This window comes from Rhinoraja longicauda, unplaced genomic scaffold (assembly GCF_053455715.1).
Source record: "Rhinoraja longicauda isolate Sanriku21f unplaced genomic scaffold, sRhiLon1.1 Scf000091, whole genome shotgun sequence".
Lineage (NCBI taxonomy): Eukaryota > Metazoa > Chordata > Chondrichthyes > Rajiformes > Arhynchobatidae > Rhinoraja > Rhinoraja longicauda.
The window spans coordinates 283,840-294,929 of NW_027601309.1; positions in this window are offsets into that span (position 1 = coordinate 283,840).

Here is an 11,090-nt window from a genome sequence, read left to right on the forward strand (position 1 = left end):
TTTTGAGTGGCAGAAATACCCGATCAAAGGGAGTTCAGTCTGGTGGCCACGACTGGGCTCCGATGAGGATTGAGTACGGCAGGCATTAAATGTGTTTGTTAATTCAAAAGCTTCCCCTAATCTGGAGGAAAGTTGTTATGCTTGTAAGGGGAAAGCGGAGAATCAATCCTGAAAGAATCGCTGGAATCACAGACTTGCCGATGCCTCGGAATAAATATTAAAGGAATATAGTAGAACTATAGAAGATAGAAATAGCGTAATAGGTAGCATAGTGACTATAGAGACGGAACGGAGTGAGGACAAGGACTGCATTTAAACTGACTGACCAAGTGCACTAACATAACATAAGACGAATACAATGAATAAAATAACTGCAGTTGAACTACTAAGTAGGAAGTTCCCCGTATCCAAAGAGGATATTAAAAAAAACACTCTGAGAAATGGAAAAAAAATTGGTTATGAAATGGCCCACGGAATGATATAAATATGATATATAAATATGATATAAATTTTGATATATTTATATTTTGATATAAACATGTGTGATGAAATGGGAGTGTTAATTAAGAACTATAAGCCTAAGGATAAATCAGAAACCCGAGTAACGAAAAAGGAAAAAGAACTAGACGTACTTAAATTGTTTAGAATAGAAGGAGAGAGGCTGAGGAAAGCATAGCAGGAAAAGAATACCACCCCAAACAAGGGTGAAAGACCCCCAAAACAGCATGAAAGTCAGGAGCTTCAGGAGAAAAAATCAACTGTACCCCAGCCTATGGGACCCTGGGTATTCCCCTCCCTATTCCGGCCAGGACGGAACAAAGCAGTGCCCTTTGGTAAAAGGGAATAGTGGAGATAGAGGGAGAAGTCACAACTTGGAACGATGAGCAAGACATAAAGGAATATAGACAGAGAAGGGGGCAGCGAGAAAAGGAAAGGATGAAGCAAGAAGCACGGGAACTGGAAGCAGACATCAAAAGGCTGCAGGACCTCAGGGACCTCAGGGACCTCAGGGACAGAAAGATTTATGGGACCCGTCAGGCAGCAAATGAGGAGTATGAGGGAGGCAGCAACGCAGAAACACAGGCAAGTAATCAGCAGGCAGCAGAGAGAGAGCAAAACTGTGAGAATGAAGCAGAATTAGAAAGTGATGGGGAAAGAACAAGGGAGTGTAGAAGGGAAATACAGGCATCCATGAAGCGCTTAGAGATAGAGATAAGGGAGATGGAAAAAGATATGGAAAGAAAAGAAAGGAAAGCCAGGGGTACGCCCAGAGAAGAATGAGGTGGGAAAGTATACAGATAGAACCACAACAGGAGATGGTGAACGAGAGACAGGAGCTGAGGGGGAGAATGATGCCATTACTTTTGAAAAATGCAGGACAAACCCAGTATATTCCTTGGGTGACCCGAGACCTAGAGGGGCTGAGAAACGCCTTGCCCAACATCTGTTTGTAAATGCGGAAAATGGGATAGCCTTCTGGGTATTGACTCAAAGGAGGGGGGGAAACCGGCAGCCCGTGGCATTTTTATCAAAAATATTGGACCCAGTGTCACGAGGATGGCCTGTCTGTATACAGGCAGTGGCAGCCACAGCGGTCCTAGTAGAGGAGAGCAGGAAATTGACCTTCGGGGGGGTTTTGGTGGTCTCCACCCCACATACGGTGAGAACAATATTGGCTCAGAAATCCAACAGATGGTTAATGGACTCTAGAATTTTAAAATATGAAGCTATCCTGATGGAAAAGGACGATATGACCATGATTACAGACAAAAATTTAAACCCATCTCAGTTTCTGTACCCGCCCGAAGAAAGAGATAACGAGACAGGGAAGCCAGAACACTGCTGTAGTGAAATAATAGATTTACAGACAAAACGTAGAGAAGATTTGGAAGAACAACCTCTGACTGAGGGCAGCCGGTGGTTTATAGACGGGTCCTCCAGATGTATAGATGGAAAAAGACATAGTTGATACGGTATAGTGAATGGGGAAACTATGGAGGAAATTGAAAGTGGCAGGCTGCCTGGTAGTTGGTCAGCCCAATCTTGTGAATTATACGCATTAATGAGAGCTTTGGAACTATTGGAGGGAAAGGAAGGAACAGTGTATACAGACTCAAAATACGCCTTTGGGGTAGTACACACCTTTGGGAAGATCTGGAAAGAGCGAGGAATGATAACAGCTCGGGGGAAAGAATTAGCGCATGAGCAATTGGTTAATGGACTCTAGAATTTTAGGACAGACACTGGAGGCCTTGCAGAAACCAGAACGGGTAGCCATAGCACATGTGGCAGGGCATCAGAAGGGTAACGCCCTGGAAGCCCGAGGAAATAGGGCAGCGGATGAGGTGGCAAAGAGAGCAGCCACAGATCAGACGGTAGAAATGATGTCACTGATACCTTTAAGGGAACCCGAGGAAAAGATACCTATCTTTGGTGAAAGAGAAAAGGAAAATCATGAGAGCAGTCCCAGGAGGAGGACAACCATTGGCAATAAGGCCCTTCCAAAGAATACAGATAGACTTCACCGAGTTGCCCCGACTACAAAGATGGAAATACCTGTTAGTGGTAGTGGACCATTTCACTAGATGGGTAGAGGCACTCCCTACAGCAACTGCCACCTCACAGTCGGTAGCCAAGGTATTATTGGAGACTCCCCTGGACTAAGTGCCTTCCGATAGCCTTGTTAAGAATCCGAACGGCACCTCGGAAAGACATAGGGGTATCACCATATGAGATGTTATTCGGGCTCCCGTACTTAGGAAAGATAGAAGGGGTCCCAACAATACCAGGGAACGACGTGTTCCTAAGGAACTATTTACTGGCTGTATCCCAATCTCTTGCAGAACTAAAAACTAAAGGATTACTGGCCCAGAGCCCGCCACTGGATTTTCCGATTCACTCAGTCAAGGCTGGAGACTGGGTACTAATAAAAACGTGGAAGGAAGAAAAGTTGCAACCTAGGTGGACTGGACCCTACCTTGTGTTATTAACCACCGAGACAGCAGTACGAACAAAAGACAAAGGGTGGACACACGCAAGTCGATTTAAGGGTCCCGTGGAGGCCCCACCAGACAATATCAGCCCGTGGACGGTACGTGGAGGAAAGGAGCCATTGACTTTGGTATTCACCAAAACCCCGCACGGAAAATGAAGACTTCGTGCTGGTGGATCGGGTGCTGGGTGGTTACCCAGCTTGTGAGTAATGTAGCATGTATAAAAATAACTATACCACAGAATAGAAGGGCCACCACCATCCCATTAAAGGAAAATGGTGGTGTGGTTATAGGATGTATGTATGCACCCATCCCTGTAAAAATTGGCGCGAGGTATTCACTTCATCCAGAGAAGGGTGGCATAAGTCCACCTATCAAACTGATAGGTGGAGAGTATTTCAAAACCCAAACAAGGGATTGCCAGGACGTGTATATGTAAGCATACAGAGGGTTCAAATAAAGGAAAGTGGTAGGTATTGGATATGTGCAGATAGAACAGGGAAGGACGCATGCCTGAGGTTTGAAATAGAGGTAGAACGGGACGGATATATGGTAAAATATGAGGATAAGGGGGAAATGTTCCAGATAGAAGACAGTCAGAGTAGGGATCCCTGGGCAACCCCAGCACCACCGGTAGTCAGCAATGTCACCACGGAATATGAGCCTAAGGATTTAAATATAATGATAGTAACAGGAGAAATAGAATTAATGCAATTGTATGGGGAGGGAATACCAACAGGGGAAAGGGAACCAACACCTGGCTTACCTGGATGATGTACACGGCCAGAAGTATGCAACAAACCAATTGCTACGCCTGCGCCGGAGCTAAGCCTCAGCTGGTCCCAGTACCATTTCCCCTGAATTGGAATAGGACACCTGGGGCTATGTCATGTATACTACAACTATTCACGAATCCCATACTACCAAAGAATGAGACCTGCCAGAGCTACCATTACCTATTCCCGGCTAGTAACAACAACACGAAGGGCCAAAGGAAAGACCCTCGACCTCCCCCATTCACCATTCCCCTCGGGGAGGAGGGATTCAGTGCTATACAAGATATAACCCAGATGGACAGGAAATGGGGGAGGTGCTAAACTGCAATCAGACGTATAACATAACAGCTGAGGAACAGGGGTCACTGTTCAGTAGCTCCTGGCTGAGAAAGCAGATAGTTAGTAGAGCCGATGTCTGGTGGTGGTGCGGAGAGGATACTCTGTGGCCCCGGCTACCAGGGTCATGGACGGGAACCTGTACCCTTACACAACTAATGATGCCCTTCACCATAGCAGTAGAGCATGCGGTCAAACTCAATGAAGGAGGCCGACGACAAAGGAGAGAGGTGAGAGGATCATTTGACACACATCTATATAGATGCAATAGGGGTGCCAAGAGGGGTACCCGATGAATTCAAAGCCAGAAACCAGATAGCTGCTGGCTTTGAGTCCATACTCTTCTGGTGGTCCACAATTAATAAAAATGTGGACTGGATCAACTACCTATACTACAATCAACAACGCTTTATAAATTACACTCGAGATGCGGTTGAAGGATTAGCGGAACAACTGACAGCTACCAGCCTAATGGCCTGGCAAAATCGCATAGCCTTGGACATGCTGCTGGCTGAAAAAGGGGGGGTGTGTGTAATGTTTGGGGAACAATGTTGCACCTTCATCCCCAACAACACTGCTCCTGATGGGTCCGTGTCAAGGGCCCTAGCGAGTCTCACCTCCCTGTCTATCGAATTGGCCGAGAACTCAGGAGTAGACACCTCCTGGACCAAGTTTCTAGACTCCTGGTTTGGGAAATGGAAGCACATCTTTACATCAGTGATAGTTATGATGGGTTGCTGTGTCTATTCGGATGTTGCATCATTCCCTGCATACGGGGGTTGTCTCAGAGATTGATAGAGGCAGCTCTGACAAAGAACGACATCGCCATGATGGCCTTTAGAGCACAGCATGACCAGCAGGAGGAATATAGAGAGGCAAAGGCTCTGCTGCTAGCACTAGAAAAGGAGGAAATTGTATAAATCAAAGTAGCGTGGCATAAGAAAAAGGGTGGATTGTGAGAGAGGGGTAAAAAGGGATAATTGATTTAGACTAAGGATCCTGAGAAATAGCTGACTCGACAATACGACCCTGAGAAATAACTGACCAGACAGTGCTCGGCTAGAGAAAAAACCCGCAAGAACAAATGGTGACAGTCCAAGGACAAGTGTTAGAAGATAATCAGAGAACTGGGAGGAAGGGCAAAATAATCAGAGAGCTAGGAGAGGGGGAGGGCATGAACTACTCTGTACTGCGCTAGCCTAATGAAATAAATGAATATTACTGTATGATGTGGAAGGCAACAGGGGCGGTGACTGTAGATTGTGCACCTCAGTGCTCCGATTGGAAGGAGCCCGAAGGGGAGGAATTAAAGGTGTAACAATTGTAAAATGAAGTGAATAAAAAGAAGGGATTTTCCCGACCTCGGTGTGTCTCGACAGGGGAGGCACCCAACTCTGCAGACTTGCAAATAAACTATACTTGTTTCTCTAGATTGTCTCGAGCATCGTGATTGTGAGCACTCACATTTGCATCTCACACTCTGATGAGCTTGAAGGTATGTGCTTTGCCCAACCTGCACTCAAAGACTGCTAACCTGCCATTTGCACTGGCTGGCAACCGGGCGACCGGGTGTTTTTTGTGTGGGAGGGAAAAAGAATCTCTCGGTCTCTTACTTCACAAGGGAAGCCAGCTAGAGGCTGGGCCTCGAGTGTCTTTCAACCTCTCCCGCCTCATATCTTTGTTACTATTCTTATTTTTTGTTATTTTGGGCAAAGTTCACCCCTTCTGTTTATTTTTGTTATTATTTTCTTTTTTTTGCTGTTGTTTTGGGCAACTTTTTGTTTTTGTTCTTCAGTGAGTCGAGCAAGCTGCTGACCTTTAACTGAATTGGTGGGCACCTGGATCTGGATGGGGTGCAGGTAGAAATGAGCTTATATTGGGCATAGACACTGCGGGCCGAAGGGCTGGCTCCTGTGTACTGCTCTGGGTTGTGTTTTGTTTTTGTTTTGTGTTATATTTGGTGCACTGTGTGGGGTGGGAGGACCCTTTTGCTCCTCCCGTGCTGCAGGTGGCGGAGATGTTTTGTACATAGTTATCTTGGCTGTACACAGTGTGTGAGTGTGAAGTCATCGTGTGGTTGTGTCGTGATTACCGGTGTTCAAAATGAAGCAGATGACACGGAGAATCCTTCAAGAACTTAAAAGCCTTTATTTGTAAACAACGGCTGGAACAATCAGGATGTCAACCATCTGACTGCCCACTTAGTACATCGGGCAGCCTACTTTTATAGGATTCTTCCAGCCTTATCTTCTTTACCTTATCTCGCACTCACACATCATAGGGGCGTGGCTGTGTTCTGCAGCTGCGGCTCACCGGCAGGCAGTCTCTCCGTTTTTTTTTTGTTTTTTTGTCATTGTCGTTGTTAAATGTACGTTTTGTTTTATTTTTAATTCTGTGTATGTAGGGGGGTGGTGGGGGGGTTGGGGGAAACCTTTTTTTCAAATCTCCTCCTCAACGGAGATGCGACCTTTACCGTGTCGTATCTCCGTTCGCGCTACGGCCTAACATCGTGGAGTCGGCGGCCTCCAGCTGGGATCGACCTCAAAGACTCCGGTCGCAGGGCCTGGACTTACCATCTCGGAGGCTTCGGCCGTGGGCCCTGCAGACCGCAACATCAGGAGTTCGCAGGTCCCTAGCTGGCGACCGGCTTTTGGGAGCTCCAGCCGTAGCAGCTTCAACCGCCCCGAAGCGCGAGGTACGATCAACCCGCCCGCAGGCCCTTCATCGCCCTGCGTGGCCCGGCCGCGGCACTTTCCATCGCCCGGTGGGGGCTCAGGACTTTCATCGGCCTGCGTGGCTCGGCCGCAGCACTTTCCATCGCCCGGTGGGGGCTCAGGACTTTCATCGGCCTGCTCGGCTCGGCCCTGGGACTTTCCATCGCCCGGTGGGGGCTTCAAAAAGTTGGGAGCCTCGATCACCTCGTGGCACCACGGGAGAAGAATGAGGAGGAGATAAGACTTTGCCTTCCATCACAGTGAGGGTGTGCCTAGAGCAATCACTGTGATGGCTGTTTTGTGTAAAAAATTGTATCTGTGTGTCTTGTGCTTTTTAATGTCTGCTGCTGGAACCTGACGTGAGAGGACGCTGGCGTTGAGTATTCGCCGCTTTTCCGTCAGGTTAGTTTGTCTGTTTGTTTTTATGTTAATTGTTTTTGTAAAGCGCTTTGAGCATGTGATAAGGCGCTATATAAAATAAATGGATTATTATTATTATTATTATACTCCTTTTTACAGTCATTCATCTTTTTGCAGTCACCCTGTCTACCCTGCCACCATTAAACCCCACTTATTGATGAATGTCTGTATCTCTTCACATTTCACCTTTCACCCTGCCACCATTAAACTTCCAAGTCTCACCCCACTCATTAATGAATGTCTGTATCTCTTCACATTCTGCCACCCTTATCTTCTATTCTGGTTCATCCATCATTCCAACTCGTATGTTTATTCCTCCTCGCTCCACCATTAATTATCATTTGACAGGGGGTAGGTAAAGGCTAAAACAAAGGAATCTTGTCGAGTGCCACTGAGCAGTTACAGACACATGTCAAGGGTAAGGAATGTCTAGAGCGCCTTAATTAGTTACAGAGAGGCGCCTTAATTAGTTACAGAGAGGCGCCTAATGCCCAAGCAGTAACAATGTATAAAATAGTACAATGTCTAATGTATAAAATAATATCGTATTATCTCCCATATTCCCCCCTTTGAGACCTACACGGTCTCAGAGAAAAAGAAAACCAAAAAACGCACATGTTGTTAACTCAAATCATAAATCCACTCTCAACCATTAGCCAATTTTGTTGAAGTAAATAATGTGCAGTTTGTCAGTGTTCTCCTTCCAACATGCTAACATCCTGCGTCACTCGGCCAAAAACCTACCCCCATATGTGTAGGGTAGGAAAAAAACCCCAGCTTCCCTTACAACTACGTTCTTAATAATCCTCCAGAGTAAATTGCTCAACATTATAGTATTCTATCGGAGGGATCTGTTTCTCTTGGAGGTGAAATTTGCCCGTATCCTGGAACAACGGCAGCTGATTCGCAGTAGCTTTCACTAGAAGAGATTTAATACGTGGAAAAACACAACACAATACAATAGCAATTATAAGCAGGGGGATTCCGATAGTCATCCCGACTTTAACCAACCACGCTCCCCATCCGCCTAGAATGTTTTCTAGCCAGCCAAAGAGTTGGTGCCCGTAACCTGCATTCTGTTTAACCTCTTTCCTCAGATTTCTCAGTTTTTCCATTGCTTTAGTGAAAAGCCCATCCGGACTGGTGTTATTGGGTATAAATGTACAACAGTGTTCCCCAAAAAGGACACAGACCCCCCCTTTTTCAGCCAGTAACCAATCCAGGGCCTGCCTGTTTTGCCATGCCATTTTGCTAGTGGCATCAAGCTGTTCCCCTAAGACTGAGTGCATCCTCAGTATAATTAATAAACCTTTGCTGATTGTGATAAATGTAATTGATCCATTCTGTGTTTTTTGCAGGTGTGATCCAAAAAAATATTGATTGCAACCCAGCAGTAATCTCATTCCTAGCTTTGAATTCATTGGGGATTCCTCTTGGTTGCCCTATTGCATCCAGGTAGACGCCCTTGGGCATTTGGTCAAATGCTCTCTTTTGCCGAGTGTTCTCAAATGCCTCCTGTGGGCTGATCACGAGGACCGATTGGACTAACATCACCCTTGCACATAGCCCAGTCCAGTTACGTGGAAGTACATTCTTGGGGCTACCTCCGCACATCCAAAATCTATCTGCTATGGCTATATCTGCCCTTAAAACAGCGTCACATCTTGGCAGTAGGGCAATACCAGTGTGCATGGGCACCCCTACAGCAAGCTGACTCGGATTTTCCTGGTTGCATATCCAGATCTTTTTACAATTGCCTGGGAATCTCCCTACCGGACGTCTGCCATTTAATGCAGAATAACACTCAAATTGTTCCGTTATATTTATCTTAACCCCTTGTGGTGGCATGGGGTAGGGTTTTCTTACCTGTGTAAAATTCCATAATGCACAGTACTCTGAGGGCGTCACTTGGGATGATCCTGCTTCATTTAGACACTCGATTGGGCAGCAATAATCAACATGCCACAGTTCTATGTCTGCTGAAGGGTCGTCTAATCTTGTACAATGCGTATAGTTGTGAGGGTCTGGTATGGCCAGTATTTGTTCTTTTGCTTTGGCGCATACGATACATTGTGATCGTTGCATAGTGTGTGCCGTGTACAGTGCCCACTTATACCAATCATTAATGGTCGCTGTGCGCCATGCAACTAAGTTATGCGAGTCATCGCCATCCCTATCCTCAATGTTCCTCCGATTCCGCCCTTGTTCCCCTAATTCTAGTAGGGTAGTATTAAGACTAGTCTGGTTCCACCCAGTCCAAAGCTGTAAAATCGAGGGCTCCCAGATCTGATTCGGGAGAGGCATGGTCTGATTCGGGAGAGGCACGGTCTGATTCGGGAGAGGCACGGTCTGATTCGGGAGAGGCACGGTCTGATTCGGGAGAGGCACGGTCTGATTCGGGAGAGGCACGGTCTGATTCGGGAGAGGCATGGTCTGATTCGGGAGAGGCACGGTCTGATTCGGGAGAGGCATGGTCTGATTCGGGAGAGGCACGGTCTGATTCGGGAGAGGCACTATTGCCCCCCACCCCGTCGCCCCTGTCCACATTGTCGCGAAGAGGACAGACGCCCACAACCTCATCTTCAACAACCTCAGAGTCACTAATGTCCCCCAAGACTTCCTTTATGATCTGGTCAATGCCTGATCCTTCCCCTGTATTTTCGTTCTCACGCTCGCTTACCTCTTCTCCTGTATTTTCGTTCCCTTGCCCGTTTACCTCAAGGTCATTCACAGGTTGTGCCTGTGGGACAGTCCTTGTACAATGATTGAGATGGTACCACGTGGACCGGCCCTCTACCTGAACAGCAGTCGGTGAGGCCTTAGTTACTGTGAACGGTCCTTCCCTTCTTGGCTCATTCCACCTTCGTCGAAAGGCTCGCACATAGGCCTGATCTCTGGGTTTAATAGGTCCTTCTCCCTGGTCCGCCTCTGGCTCCCTTTGCTTTTCCTGTGTGTAAATAGACTTGTGTATCATAGTTAACTGTTGCATGTATTGTTTAAGTTCTACCTATAATTGTTCCAGGCTTGGTCCCTTGTAGGGACCTCTCCATCTGGGTATTGGCATGGGTCTGCCAGTGAGCATCTCATGTGGTGTTAAATGAGTTATTCGATTAGTTTGCATGTGACAGCTCATTAATGCCAAGGGCATCAATCCAATTTAACTTTGTAGTTGTGCAAATCTTGTTTAATTTAGCCTTCAATGTTCCATTAACTCTTTCTACCATGCCCTGAGATTGAGGGTGGTATACACACCCAAATCTTTGTTTCACTCTCAGGGCTTGCAGCACCAACTTAACTGTTTTTTGAATAAAAGCCGCCCCATTGTCGGAACTGATTTCGGTTGGTATAACCGAATCGTGGGATGACCTCGTTAGTCAGAAACTTGACTACAGTTCCTACACCTAATTCCTTAGATGGTACTGCCTCCACCCATCTGCTAAATCTATCAATTACTACCAGCATATACCTTTTCCCTCTTACTTTTTTCAGCATGTCCACATAGTCAATAACCAGGTGCCTAAATGGTCTTTCGGGCACAGGTATGTGTCCTATAGGGGTTGTTATTCCCTTTCTAACATTGTTTTGAGCACATATCTCACATTGTGACAGAATGTGATCTACTGAAGCCTGTAGATAGGGTGACCAAAATCCATCTCTCTTTATCTTCCTTAACACTTCCCCCCTTGCACAGTGGTCTAGCCCATGCGCTTCTGAGATGAGAATGGTCAGCAGAGGTGTAGGTGCTACCAGAAAACCTTCGTCCGTATTCCACAGGCCCTCTACATTCTGTTTGGCTCCCCTCTGTCTCCACATTGTTTGTTCAGCTAAAGTAGCCCTACCTTATTTTTTAT